The following is a 14,903-nucleotide window of genomic DNA, read 5'->3' on the forward strand; positions in this document are numbered from 1 at the left end:
CCTGCACACACACACACACACACACACACACACACACAACCATACAATTATGTTGTTTCAGCGAGACTGAAGTCTTCAAATATAAGATGTTTTCTCCTTTGACTACCTGGTATTATTGAACAATCTCTTCAGCAAATCTATGCGATTTGATGTGATTTTATACTAAAGTTCCACAGATTTCAGTGTGAATATGAGAAATGAGCATTTATAAACATGAATTCATAAATTGAAGAAATGCTAGAAAATGCCACGATGAGTTTCCAATTAACCCAAGGAAAAAAAGCATCACCTTGAATTATCTTTTGTGCTGTTCCATTTTCACTCTGTCTTCACCCTCGGTTTCATTTTTTGAGGCTGCTCTTGTTACTGAGAACTCTAAACACTTTAATAGAATATCTTAATTTTTTTTATTTGTCTCCATCTATTCACACTCACCCACTTGCTTTTTATTGGTCTGCCATTCATCCGTCCACTCACCCATGTCAGATTTTCTCTACGTTTAATCGGAGTTTAATTTCCCTCCTTAGTTTTGGATTTACTCATGGATTTCTAAAATACCAGATGGGACAATTAACATGGCCGGGCGTAATAACCTTCCATTTCTGTCACTTTTCCTCAGTTAATCCCCATCAGCCACTGTCTAAGTAATTAAATTCTATACCCGAGCTTGGCCCGTGCTTGTGGATGATTACAGGACTTTGCAACCTCAACATAAATCACTGTGACACGCACATAAAGGAGACCGACTCACTTATTTTTCCTTTTACATTTTAAATTCATTTTGTTTTGAACATTCCTCTGTCCTCAAATGCCAGACCTATTCTTGTGTCAGTCAAGCTCAAAGTGTTGTTAAAAATAACACTAATGGAGAAGACATACATTAGAATATTATCTTAATGTGAATTGTTGTACTGGTGTACATGCAGTATATTATTTTGAGTGGATAGAAACTCTTTATAGATGTATGATAGAAAGTCGTTTTATTCATTTTGATAGAGGGCATTTGTTCTTTCTATAAATACAGTGATTAACACAGATGATATGAAGGCACGAGTGGTTCAGAGACCTTCCTGTCAGAGCAGAGACCTCAGTGTGGGATCTATTTGTAGATGGTCCTTCTTGACTTCACAGGAAAGATGACCTGATACTGTCCACTTGGCCTCCTTACTGAATCCCGTGGCTCCAATTAAAGCCTTATGATTGGGCTTAAGTGTGCCGAAGGCTTGTCAGACCAACTACAGCACACAGTGGCAACTCCAATGACAGATGATTTGTCAAAAGTCAGGTATGAGCCAAGATGGTGCCACATGGTATCCCATTCATTTCAGCAGCTCACAGCAGCCTTAATCTACCGTCTTATAAAGAAGTTCGTCCACAATCGACCTGTACTGCGATGTTGCGCCAAGGTTTTCCCATTACTTTGGAGGACAGAGAAACAGTTAAGCAGGATTAATCATTGAAAACTTCACAAGGTCATTTTGCACGTTCAGAAGAGGAAAGTCATCTGAAATACTGTAGTAAACTCCACACAGCATGACCAAACTTTTATGTGATTCTTTGTACTACAAGATACCAAGGGGATGAGAGGTTTACTATCTAATGTTGAGAGGTCAGCTTTTTCTTGGTTGAGTGCCCACTTGCTCCTGTTCAGCAGAGTTTGTACTATTCCACCCCTTAGTTCATTACTCTCTGTGGGCAGAAGAGCACACACAGTGTACCCGAACCTAAAATTATTTTTTTTTATCAAGGTCTTTTTATTTTTATTTTTCTCATTATATCACAGGTCCAAAAGAGTCCAACAGAAGAGGAAACTTAACCAAATCCCCAAATACCACGACATACACATATAAACTTTATACATAGCCAGACATCCATAAAAGGAAAATAAATAACACAAATAAAATGAAATGGCAGAAAAAATGGTTACATTGTCATACTGTCAGCTTCCATATCCTCAACAAAGGTTAAAAAAGGCTGCCAAATGGTATGAAATTTCATAGTAGACACTCTGACATTATATCTAATCTCCTCCAATTTAAGATGGTACGTGACTTCCCTGATCCAATAACTATATGTTGGTGGAATAGGGTCTTTCCATTTAAACAATATTAGTCTCCTGGCCAAGAGAGAGCAGAAGGCCAACATGCTGATTTCCCACCTACTAAGAGGGGTGTCCACCTGGGCCACACCAAACAGTACAATGAATGGAGACGGCTCTACTGCTTTTCCAAATATCCTAGAGAAGGTCTCAAAGATGGTTTACCATAACGTGTAAAGCTTTGGACATGACCAAAACATGTGCAGCAGAGTGATAAGTATGGATCCTGCCTGCATCGATCACATCTAATTCAGCTTTGATCTTAGAAAGTCTGACTTAAGACCAGTGCAGATGGTGTACAATTTAAAATTGAATAACAGCATGCCTAAGACATATGGAGGAGGAGAAAAATCCCTGTATTATTTCGTGCCAAATTTCTTCTGAAACTGGTTCATCTAAATCTGTTTCCATCTATTTTTAAGGAGGTCTTAAGGCTTCAAATGGTATGAGTTAAGTAGTTTGTAAATTGTGCGTATAGCCTTTTTTTGTTACAGTTAAAAATTGAGTCTAACAGAGAAGGGGGAGGACATGATCGAAAGCAATCCGATTTTGAGGCTACAAAGTTCTGGAGCTGCAAGTAGCTATAAAAGTGTGATCTGGGAATATTACATTTCTGCACTAACTGTTCGAAGGAGGCAAAATTGCAGCCAATATAGAGATCAGACAGTTAGACCATACCCCTTCTAACCAGGTACCAAAAGCCTCATCCATCACTGATGGATTCATTCTGTAGCCGAATATAAACAGATATAAACCCCCTAGCCTGCCTAGCCAGTAGCCACAGAGATGGACTGCCAGTAAACAGCTTCGGAACAGAGCAGAATCTGGTGAGTTGCGGGTGTTTTTCATCCCGAAGCTCAGGCTCTGCTCTCGGCTCTCTCCTCCAGAGCTCCCGGCACTCACCAGCTGTCTGTCCCTGCATTTATAAATATCTCACACACTCAGACTCACCACTGCAACATCGCTCGTAGTATATCTAGACAATTTTTGTGCTCTAAAATACAGTGAACAAGTATGTTAGGAAGACACTGTCAGCTTTGGACGATAAGTATTCATTGACATTTTATTTCATGACTAAATTGTATCACCAATGTAAATAAAAAAATATTGACAACAAAACTTATAGAGAAATCTCTGTTCATTATACCCTGACGAGTAAAGACAAGACAAAATAGTTTGCTCTATTCAGGTGAACAACCTCAAATCATTGGTTGTTTTCCATATTAACCAATCATTTATCTGCATTTGCAAGTCGAATTCTCACAGCTCCATCTCATTGGATGATTTTTTTTTCCTGCTCAGTGCATGTCGGGTGCTCGCTCAAATGCCAGCTTCCAGTATAACTGTGAACAAGCTAACCTTGTCAGTGCCAGAACCTACTAATGAATGTAAGCTAACCTCTCAAACGATGATGATGAAAAGAGGAAAGACGACCTGTGGACACTTTTCTCTTATATTCAAACTAAAAGAAACACTAAGTGTATCGTTCCTAACGAGGATGGAGTGCCTTGTGGATTCAAGAGGGGTGGAAAAAACAACCATTTTAAAAAGATGGTTGAAGACACATCATTTCTGCCAAGGTATCAACATCTATTATGTATGTTGATTGACTCGATAACATGTATACATGTTAATTCCCTTTTAGGACTAAATTTAATGTTAGAGTGGCATTATAGCTCAAAGTTGTTTGTGGATTCAAAGTGCATTAGCAATTAGCTTGCCTTGCTCTGTTAACATATTGTTAAATTTAAGGGAGCTGTGTTTTACGGTAAACATATACTCCTTCTAAAAGATAATTTATGATTTCTTAAGAGTCACAGACACTAATTCATTCGGCAAAACATTTAACATAATTCGGTTTTAATTTTAGACCCATGTAAGTTGAATGATATTTCCCAGATAATGCTCATCTGCTTTAATAACACAGTTTAATGTTACACATTTTTAAAACTTTTGTAGTTCATCTCAGTAATCTATAAAAAGTCTGTTTTGTCAGGTAATAAACATCACTGTCTGATCACCAACAATGATGCACTGCCATTATTTATGGTTGGGCTACCTCTGTTGTCTTTTGCCCTTGGGTTAAAATAGTGTATTTTCAGGGCAACAGGCCAAAAGTAGCGTGTGTGTGTGTGTGTGTGTGTGTGTGTGTGTGTGTGGGTGTCTGAGAGAGAGAGAGAGAGACTATACCTACTGCACAAAACAGACAGTGAAAAGGTGAAAAGTTGTATTTCAGAGGAGTCTTAATAAAATGACCCCACAGTCAATGAGTTGAAAAATAAGATCGACCTAATAATTTCACAGTATTTGTAACCTGTGTTTCTTCAGATTTTATGCAGATGAAGAGGACAGTATGCTATGCCTACAGGGTCTGCTTTACAGGGAGTCGTCAGATGGAGTCATCCTTTAAAAAGACCGCAAGACACTGGAAGATACAAAAATTTAGGCAGTATGTTCATCTTTACCATATTAATTCTTCCACCCAGAGAGGCAGGGGATCCCAGCACTCAATATCCTGCCTCAGAATAGATAATAGAGGCTGATACTTAGTTGCATATAGATCTTTATGGTTATGTGTAACCCATATTCCCAGTTACTTGAATTTCTTAGGGCTAATTTTAAAAGGAAATGAGCCTAAAGGCATCCGACCATGTCCCAGTGCCAACAGGCATGAGCTTGCTGTTCTGAATATTAACTTTGTAGCCAGATGTTTTGCCAAATTCTGTAAGTAAGGCCATAAATTTAGACAGACTCGAAAGGGGTTGCGATATGTACAATAACATATTGTCTATGTAAAACGAAACTGTGCGCTCCAGTCCTGCCTGCTGACTTCCCTTGATATCAGCATTTTGCCTCAGAGCAAGAGCAAGTGGTTCAATTGCAACCGCAAATAGAAGTGGGGACAAAGGACACCTGTCTTGTGCTGCATTGGAGCTGAAAGTAGGTGGACAGATTATTGTTAGCTGATTGCCAAATCCAAACTTCTCCAGTGTGCTGTAATAATAGCCCAGTCAAAGAGGGTTAGGGTGGAGAAAGGCCATAAAGAATATTCAAAAGGAATCTGATGTTAAAAAAAGAATAAAAATTTTAGTCCAGGAAATAATTATGTATACATGAATAGGTGAACTAGGGAGAAAAAAGAATATCCTCTGGAAGTAGGATTTATAGTAATTTCATCTTGCAAACACTGCATTTTATTTAAGAACATTAGGAACATTTTGTTTGTCATCATACTTTCATTGTACGTTACCAGGAGGGCTATGGCGCAACTCCTCTACCGACAAGTGGAAGTAGTTATGGTTTGGGCAGAAAAAGGCAGACTTATTCCAGACAATGTTTATTTGGCATGCTTTTTCAGTCAAGGAGCACTCACAGAACAACGCTCCCTCTCTATGCAAGATGCAAACAGATTCAGTCCATTTCTCCTGAAAGCTTTGTTTCCATTGAGCAAAATGGGTTTGGTCATTTGCTGTTGTGCATCTCAAAGTTACTCCACAGCAGAATTAAGTTTTCTCTGCATAATGCTGGTGTACACACCTAACACACTTTATAGCACACTTCTTCCAAAGCATTACTCCACCCAGAGTAGTTTTTCACAATCAGCAGTGTCATGATGTCAAACACTGCAAAGCCAAAGCTTTGCATACAAATCTTCATGGCAGGAAACACACAATGGCTTGATTTGAAGGAATTGATGTTCATCAGGATTCCTCCAAAGCGTTACTCTTGCTGAATGTGCCTGTAATAAGCAGAGCAAGGGTGCAGAATTTTTACAGCTATACTCTCTGATAGAAATGTTAATCACAGAAAATGCATATTTACTCTGAGTTCCTAAAGCTTTTGCTACACTTTATTACTCTACAGTATTTCTCACTACTTGTAGTTTTTACCCATAATCAGCACTGTCAAACTGCTTGATGTACACAGTCACAGCTTCTCAGTAGGATTTTCATTCCTCAACAGACACATATGCAAATCCTACAGAGGAGGGGATATCCAACCACGAAGGGATTCGAACCCTCAATCTTCTGATCCGAAGTCAGACGCCTTGTCCTTTAGGCCACGTGGTCATGTTGACAGGGATGTGTACATTTCTATTGGGCTAAGGTAGTAGTCTGCCGACAAAGAGTGAGAAGGAGTGGGACTTTGGATGTGAAGCTTTCGCCTCCATGGGAAACACATGTTAGATGATGTGCCATTATTGGTCATTCCATGGATTCTTACACATATCTTACAAAAGAGGGAATATTCAACCACGAAGGGACTCGAACCCTCAATCTTCTGATCCGAAGTCAGACGCCTTGTCCTTTAGGCCACGTGGTCATTCCTAAAGAGAGACATATGCAAATCCTACAGACGATGTGACTGTGGCGTTATTAGCACCATGCCTTCACCAGCTGAGGTAACTAGCCTGCTGCTGAAATTCTCCTTACAACCACATCCCTTATAGAATGACAGAAAATTCAAGTGCTTTCAAATATTTAGCGACCTGTTGCCACATCTCTCATAATTGTCTTTAAGACGGGAATGAACTCAAATGGTAATGCCCTTGCTTAGCATGTGAGAAGTAGTGGGATTGATGCCTGCATTCTCCATTCCCTTCTTTTCCGTGGGGCCAGTTAGTATCCACTACTTTTTGTTTGCATGTTGATGTCCTACAGTCAATCCATTTCAAAAGGATATTCTGTTCTGTCTCCATCATGCTTTCTTGATTAGAAACATGACTATGCTTGAGCTTCTGGTGGACATTTACCTTCTGTTCTCAAGTAGCTTTTGCCTTTTCATAAACATCTTGTTGAAAACTTTGAATACTCACAGTTGTGATTTTAACTCCATGCTTTAATCCTCTGATCCCACAGGGCTAAGAGTTTCTCAGGAAAATACTGTATGATACATACAGTATGTAAATGAGGAAAACGAGTCAATAACTTTCATTCAAAATTTTCAGCCGCTGGTGAATACATCCCCAGGTGGTACCTCCAGAGGGGAATTAGCAGGATTGACGCCCACATTCTTCACTGCCATTTATTCTTTGGTGTAAAATGGGTCTTTTCCCTGAAAATCAGTACTCCACAGGTTTTCTGTTGTTGCAGCAGGTGCCCAATTGGCCTTCAAACCTACCAATTACTGGACTCTTTCCATTGGACATGAATATCCTTTTGCAGATTTTATATTTGTAATAATTTCATCTTTCTATGCAAGATGCAAATGGATTCAGTCCATTTCCCCTGAAAACTTTATTTCCATTGAGCAAAACGGGTTTGGTCATTTGCTGTTGTGCATCTCAAAGTTACTCCACGACAGAAGTAGGTTTTCTCTGCATAATGCTGGTGTACACACCTAACACGTTTATAGCACAATTCATTCAAAGCATTACTCCACCCATGAGTAGTTTTTAGTCACAGTCAGCAGTGTCATGATGTCAAACACTGCAAAGCCAAAGCTTTGCATACAACTCTTCATGGCAGAAAACACAATGCCTTGATTTGAAGGAATTGACGTACACCAGGATTCCTTCAAAGCATTACTGCTGCTGAATGTGCCCATAATAAGCAGAGCAAGGGTGCAGAATTTTTACAGCTATACTCTCTAATACAAATGTTAACTGCAGAAAACACATATTTCCTGAGTTCCTAAAGCTTTTCCCCCACACACTTTATTACTCTCTAGCATTTCTGTGATTACTAGTAGCTTTTACCCATAATCAGCACTGTCAAATTGCTTGACATACACAGTCACAGCTTCTCAGTAGGATCTCTCTTCCTGAGCAGATACACATGCAAATCCTACAGAGGAGAGGATATCCAACCACGAAGGGATTCGAACCCTCAATCTTCTGATCCGAAGTCAGACGCCTTGTCCTTTAGGCCACGTGGTCATGTCGACAGGGATGTGTACATTTCTATTGGGCTAAGGTAGTAGTCTACCTACAAAGAGTGAGAAGGAGTGGGACTTTGGATGTGAAGCTTTCGCCTTCATGGGAAACGTGTGAGATGACGTGGCACTATTGGTCATTCCATGGGTTAAAAACAAAGGGAAGTTTACATAAATATCCTCTCCATCTGTAGGTGGTCACAAGAACTTCTCCCTTTACAACAACTAAGCCTTGCCAGTAAAGGGCTCAACCCTGTGACCTTGGCATTATCAGCACCATGCTCTAACCTGCTAAGCTAACTGGCCTGCTGCTGAAAGTGTCCTTACAACCACATCCCTTATAAAATTACAGAAAATCAATTGCTCTCAAATATTTAAAAGAATATCCTCTAGAAGTAGAATTAGGAAACTGCCACAAATCAGCAATACCGTATGATTTAAGAAAAAACTGGACTGAACATGCTGATTTAGACTGGGAAGCCTTTTTGGGCAAACTATGGTCTAAGACAGGGGAGATTCTTGTCGCCACCAAGAATAAGGTGGTGTAATGTCATGTTTGGCAAATAAGAGAAAAGACTGGAGAGGAACAGAGTTATCCCAGTTTGGTGCATAAATATTGGCCAAGATGACCGGAAATGCATAAAGTTTCCCCACCACAAAGTAGTGCCCTGCGAGGCCAGACTCTAGACTTGTCATCATAAACAGTGTATTTATATATATATATATATTAGTATGGCTGCCCCTCGTACCTTTGAGTGGAAATTGGAGTGATATTTCTGTCCTGCCCATCCCCCTCTCAGTCGAGAATGGTCTGTTGTACATAAATGGGTCTCCTGAAGGAATGCAATATCTATACTAAGCTGTTTTAAATGTGTAAATACCTTCTTATGCTTCACTGGAGGGTTAAGTGATTTAACATTCCGACTCACTGGTGTCGATCATGCTGAGTGAGAAAAGTTGTATATCTGAAACCTATAAAAGCCACAACATATCAGCAAGTCAAAAGTAAAACAAATATCTGGCAGATTGAGTCCAGTAACTGAACAAGTCTGGTATCAAGTCAGAAGATATCTCAGGGCACTTTTCACATAGAGCAGGTCTAGACAGCACTCTTTATTTTACAGTGACCCAACATTTCCCCATGAGCAAACACTTGGCAACAGCGGCAAGGAAAAGCTCCCCTCTAATGGAAAGAATCCTCTAACAGAACCTGGCTCTAGGTGGGTGGCCATCTGCTTTGACCGGGTTGAGAGAGAAAGCAGGAGGGAGAGGGAGAGGGGGGAGAAAGACACAGAGAAGCATAATAACAACAATAATAACAATTACAACGATAATAATAATAGAAATATGACTAATAATGACAATGGCAGGCGTGGGCGTCTTGAAATGTAACAGAGCATCATGAGCCCATGACTGAGGATGACCAATACTGTATATCAAGAAATAAAAGTAAATAAAAGGAGAGGAGAGGAAGCTTTAACAGCATTAGAAAACAGTCCTCTGGTCGAGCCAATTTCAGATCCCCAACCCTTGTGAATACAAACAGATGAGTTATTGCCCCATTGGGATAGGCTTTAAATTTGAATAGTGTATAAACACATAAAGCTCAGTCTCACAATCACATTCCAGCCTTTGTTGTCAGGCAGACGTCTCCTCACAGCTACATATAAACTATGCTGTATAATATAACAAAAGTGGCAACATTAACAAAAACAGTGATGATATCTTTAAACAAACATCGCCCTGTCAAAGTTGACCTTAAAGTAGAACAGAACATTATAAGCCCTTGATTGAGGGTGACCAACACTGTATGTCGAGAGACAGAAATAAATAAAAGAGGAGGAGAGAAGCATTCATGGAATCAGAAAACTGTCTCCTGGTCAAGCCATTTTTACCTCCCCACCCCTTATGAACACAAACAGATAAATAAATTTCCTCCTTGGGACAGGCTTTAAATTGGAATAATGTATTAGCACATAAAGCTCAGTCTCATATTCACACTCAAGTCTCCGTTGTTGGGATGATGTCTTTTAACATGTGCATATAAACTATGCTGCATAATAAAATAGAATCAGTAGCATTGACAAAAGTAGTGATAATATGTTTAAAGATCTTGAGACATGTTTTAAGATATAAATAAAATACTCTACTTTGAATAATAATTTGTGTCTGATATGGTTTTTCCACAAAAAATTCAGTTATCTTGTTAAAATCCTTAAAATTACATCTTCTTCTCCCTCATTAAAAAATTCCAGATTCTATGAATATGTAAATATATTTCATCTCAGAAGTTCAACTGCTGGACAAAAGATGTCTCTTTGTTCACTGTAAAGTCTATTCTCAGTGTTTGTGCACTACAGGCTTCAAGTTTCCACATCACACTTGTGTAAGTTGAATATTGGACCAGGACTGGCTTCCATAACTATTTGTGATGCCACAAATCCTGCTCGTAGGCCCACCACTTAAAATCGGATTTTCAATGAGCACAAAGAAACTTTCCACTTTCAGCAGATGAATGTAAAAACAGCCTTCCAGTGTCAAACTCTGCACATGCATCATTCTGCATAGTGAAGCTCAAACATTTAACTGTAGGAACAAGAAGAAAAAAACATTTTTGTGTGGAGGGGGACTTAAAACAAATATTGTCCTGTCAAAGTTGGCCTTGAAATGAGACAGAGCATCACTGGCCAATGACTTACGGTGACCTACCACATATGTCAAGAAATAAAAATGAATAAAAAGAGAGGAGAGGAAGCATTAAAAGCAGCAGAAAACAGCTGGTTAGGCCAGTTTCACCTCCCCACCCCATATAAATGCAAACAGATTAATTATTGCCCTGTTGGGGTAGGCTTTAAATTGTAATAACATATAAGCACATAATGTTCAGTCTCTCAATCAGGGACATTATTCTTCTTAATGTAGCCCATCGCTTTGTCTTCATCTATGAATTCCTTTTCTTCTCCATTGTGTGTGAGTTGGGCTGGGAACAGTATGCCATACCGGACGCCCTGATGGTTGCGGAGCAGCTTCCTAACCTCTGTGAACGCAATCTGTCTCCCTGTTGACCTGAAGTGGAGCTCAAGTGTGCACATGGCTCAGTACCTCGACACAATCTTGATAGTAGTGGAGTTTAGCTATAATGGTGCCTGGTTTCCCACCTAGTCTTCTTGGAGCCAGGCTTTTATGTGAGCAGTCTACAAGCACGCCTTTATCCAGCTGTAGCACTTCTCTCAGCAGCTTCTAGACCGATGCAGTAGAGCTTGATCCATTCATGTCAGCTACCCTCAGTATCCTAAAGTTGCATCTCCTCGTTCTTCCCTCCATGTCCTCACATTTCTCTCTAAGCCCTGTCACTTCTACTTTTAAATCAATTATCGCAGTCTGAAAAGCTGCCACCTTATCTGACCATGTTGATAGCCCACCTTCCAACTTTTTGATTGTAGCCTTCATTTGGTTAATCTCAGAATGGATCGCCACCGTACAATTTATTATTTCCACTTTTCCTGCATGTAGCTCAATTTTAAGGGAGCTGAAGTCCCCTGGCGGGGTGGGGTTCTGCAACCCTGGTTGCCAGTGGAACTTGATTTTGACGTGGCATTGGGCCTATTGCTGGATGATCCACTGTATTTATATTTGCCATCAACCCACATACACACTATCATCTGACTTCAGAAATACGTTCGGAGTAGATTTTCCAACGTTTTGTAATGCAAAGTGCTTACCAACTTTAAATAAAACCGAAGTTCGGCAAGAGCTCAAACTAAACGTGTCCTACTACATTGCCAGCTCAGCAGCAGTCCCCTAAAATTAAATTTTGGCAAATAGTGCCTCTTTGGCATGTCTTGAACATTTGGCCTATACTGTAGCCCGATTTATGATTCAGTCTGGTAAAATGGGTACATCTTTTCATAAAAACACAACTTAATGTTGGTTTGACAAGCAGAATTCAATTAATACTAAAAGATGACAGTTGCTTAAGGCTTCCAGACAGGTGCCTTGAGAGCTAAACTGAATGTTCACTGAATAAATCTGGAAACAAAGGAAAGTTCATGTGACAGTTTGAAAAGGCATTTCTGGAGAGGGAGTCAGCCCTTATCAATGGTAGCAGTAACCAAAACTGGCTCAGATTACACCCACCAGCTATCAAAACACATAAAAGGAAAACAATTTCTTGAGTGTGCGAGGGATGTGGTGCAAAATGTCTCAAAGATGGATAACACAGCAACAGACTTTGGAATTGCCATGAGAACATATTAGATGGAACTGAAGTGGAGGGAAACCAGATCTGCTTGTTTGGCCAGCAGAATAAGGTATTCGCCGTGAATAACCATAAAGACATTTTGTGTGGGCTACTTTTCATTTTGGTGGCACCTTTAGTGTTTTGCAATTTTTACAGACGTGTTTTTTCTTGCACATTGCAACAGTGATGCCAGTATATCCTCACTGCAGCTCCCAATCCCCAAATCTTAAATTGCCTCTTCTATCACATCTAGCAAACCAGTTCCTACCAACATTTCCTGCAGCAATTCATTGCGAGTTGTTCTGCAGTTATGGGCCGCCTTGGCAGAGAAATTCCCACACAGTTAATATTTCATTGTATTAATGAATCTCATTTGGACCAAACTGTCACCTGAGTTTTGAAGTCGGATAAAGTAATGAACCTTGACAAAGCCAGGTCAAAAAGTGATACCAAGTAGAGTACAGTACTTGGGGACCAGCTGAACACTGTATCACTTTGCATCCATCATCTTTTTAAATGGAATGTCAGTTCAGACTGTGTTGGTGTATCAGACCACATGAGTTATAGTTTCACATGTTTTACAATATTTTTACATATTTCCATGTTTTTATATACATATACATATTGTTGATTATAATGTCACTGCACACTTTTATTTACTGTGTAACACAAAATTCATACTGTAGGCTATTTGTTGTTTAATTGTTGATACAGCAATGAAAAGGTTTAAGGGGTTTGTAAGCTAACAAATATAAAACCAATATGACAGAGTCCAAAGGCAACAGCAAATGTTTCATGTAGTCTTTTAAAGGTTCCATCAGTGCTTTGTATGTTAATATCAGTATCATTAATGTAGAGTATCAGTAATAGTATCTATGATTAAGAGTAGAAAAATACATGTGAAAATAAGGTATTGTTTTGAAATGTATCAAGGAAAGACAAGGTGCCTGAATAGCTCATAATGCAAAATTAGTCATTAAATGAAAAGGCATTAGCAATTAAAACCTTGAATCTGGAGGGTAGAGAAATCAGAGAGAAGAGGCAAAGATCAGCAGACTAAAAATAAACTGGCCTAGGGCTAGTGACAAAATTTAATTGGGAACCTTTTAGAAATAACTGAGGAGCTTCAGAGTGGCACTCAGCTGTAAAAGAAACGTAGGAGTAGGAGGTGTGAGGCAATTATTTATAGAAACAGTCAGATTGTGGTTTTTTTTTTTTGCTTTCATCTCACAACCTCACTTGTTGAACACTCAACCCTTCCAGTGTCCAAAAGCAGCAGCGTTTGAACATATCCCCTTACAATACAAAGTTGGTCTATCCCAAGGACGTCTTCATTTTTATGAAGACAACTCTGTGTAAACTGCTGTTGTATGTGAAGTTGAACAATTCAAGTCAAGGACAGACGTTCAAGCAGCTAAGTGAGGCTAAACACCTCCAATGTAAGATGATAGTAGAATTTTTCCTTTGTTGTGCTGACTGTACCATTAGAAGACCTGACAGACAAGGAAGTATGAAAGAAAGAACTAAACAGCAAAACATGGAAATGCATCGTTGTACTAATAAAAGTACATGTACCCCTGATGGCAGAGTTACAATCAGTTGTTTCTTTTATTGTTATTGTTGAGAGTTACAGTGAAAATGGAAATTATAGCTTGTATAGCTGTAGTGTAGAATTAAGGTCACATCATTTTTGAGAGGAGCTCTTTTTTACTTTTAATTTTTTGCCTTTTATAAACACACACATGTTGAGTTTGAATGTTCTTTTACAGCATCGCCCTGCCTCAGACACTCTTCAGAGACAGAGAAGAGACTTCCTCAAAATTTGTTGATCAAACTGATGCAAAAGGTGATTTGCTTCTGCATTTGCTTTCTACTTATTACTTCATTACAGGCATCCCAGAGGAACATGAGGAGTTGTAGATCAGCCAGACTGATAGGACTTACAATAAGATGTCCCCCAACACCCTCCTGTTTTCCCTACAGTCTATTCTCAGTTAAACAGCATACTTACAGGATAGCTGACTGATAAAATTAAAACTTGAGCATAATTGAAGCAGTGGCAGGGCCCAATGATGGTGACTGGTCAGATGGTCTCTCGGTCAAACACTTTGATCCAGATTTGCAACTACTAGCTGGAGTGATCTCCCGTCTTTTTGTATTACACACTTTGACTCTTATAGGCTAGCATAAATACAACAGCCAGGTTTGATCACAGTTACTGTAGATAATAACCCAGTTTGTCTAGACCAACATAAGGACGTTTTTCACTAATAAAAAAGAAACATCAAAATATAATTGCCAGCTTTCCAAAAAATGAACAAAGAGCATTCATGATTCCCAGTGGATGATCTCTTTTTAGTTTTAATGAGATTCTAAAATGTTCTATTACCCCCCTATTGCTACTCTTGGGATGAGGTCTGCACATGTCCTGCCTTACACTAAAAGAGGTCTAAGGTATAAACCCGTGAGAAAATTCATGGTGGGCAGTTTCAGGTGGCAGTGGACTTAATCAATTAACTGTGGAATCCCCTATGCTGTCTGCACTCATTTACAATGTGTTTTATCATCAGAGTGCTGGCTTGCCCCACTGGTCACAGGGCAGCCTGCCAGATATTACAATCGCTTTAGTCTGCCTTGCTTGGTAGGAGTCACAGACAAACAGTCTACCACCTGTGCTGCAGGAAACAGGTG

General features: G+C 39.4%; 3 non-coding genes across 3 annotated transcripts; all 3 read right to left on the reverse strand.

Moving 5' to 3' along the window:
* Positions 1–6,095: 6,095 nt before the first annotated feature.
* Positions 6,096–6,168, reverse strand: trnar-ucg. Its single transcript has one exon. It is a non-coding gene; the product is annotated as a tRNA-Arg (tRNA).
* A 180-nt stretch (positions 6,169–6,348) lies between these two features.
* Positions 6,349–6,421, reverse strand: trnar-ucg. The gene has a single exon. It is a non-coding gene; the product is annotated as a tRNA-Arg (tRNA).
* Positions 6,422–7,903: 1,482 nt separating this feature from the next.
* Positions 7,904–7,976, reverse strand: trnar-ucg. Its single transcript has one exon. It is a non-coding gene; the product is annotated as a tRNA-Arg (tRNA).
* Positions 7,977–14,903: the final 6,927 nt, after the last annotated feature.

Source organism: Thunnus maccoyii, chromosome 12 (genome assembly GCF_910596095.1).
Source record: "Thunnus maccoyii chromosome 12, fThuMac1.1, whole genome shotgun sequence".
Lineage (NCBI taxonomy): Eukaryota > Metazoa > Chordata > Actinopteri > Scombriformes > Scombridae > Thunnus > Thunnus maccoyii.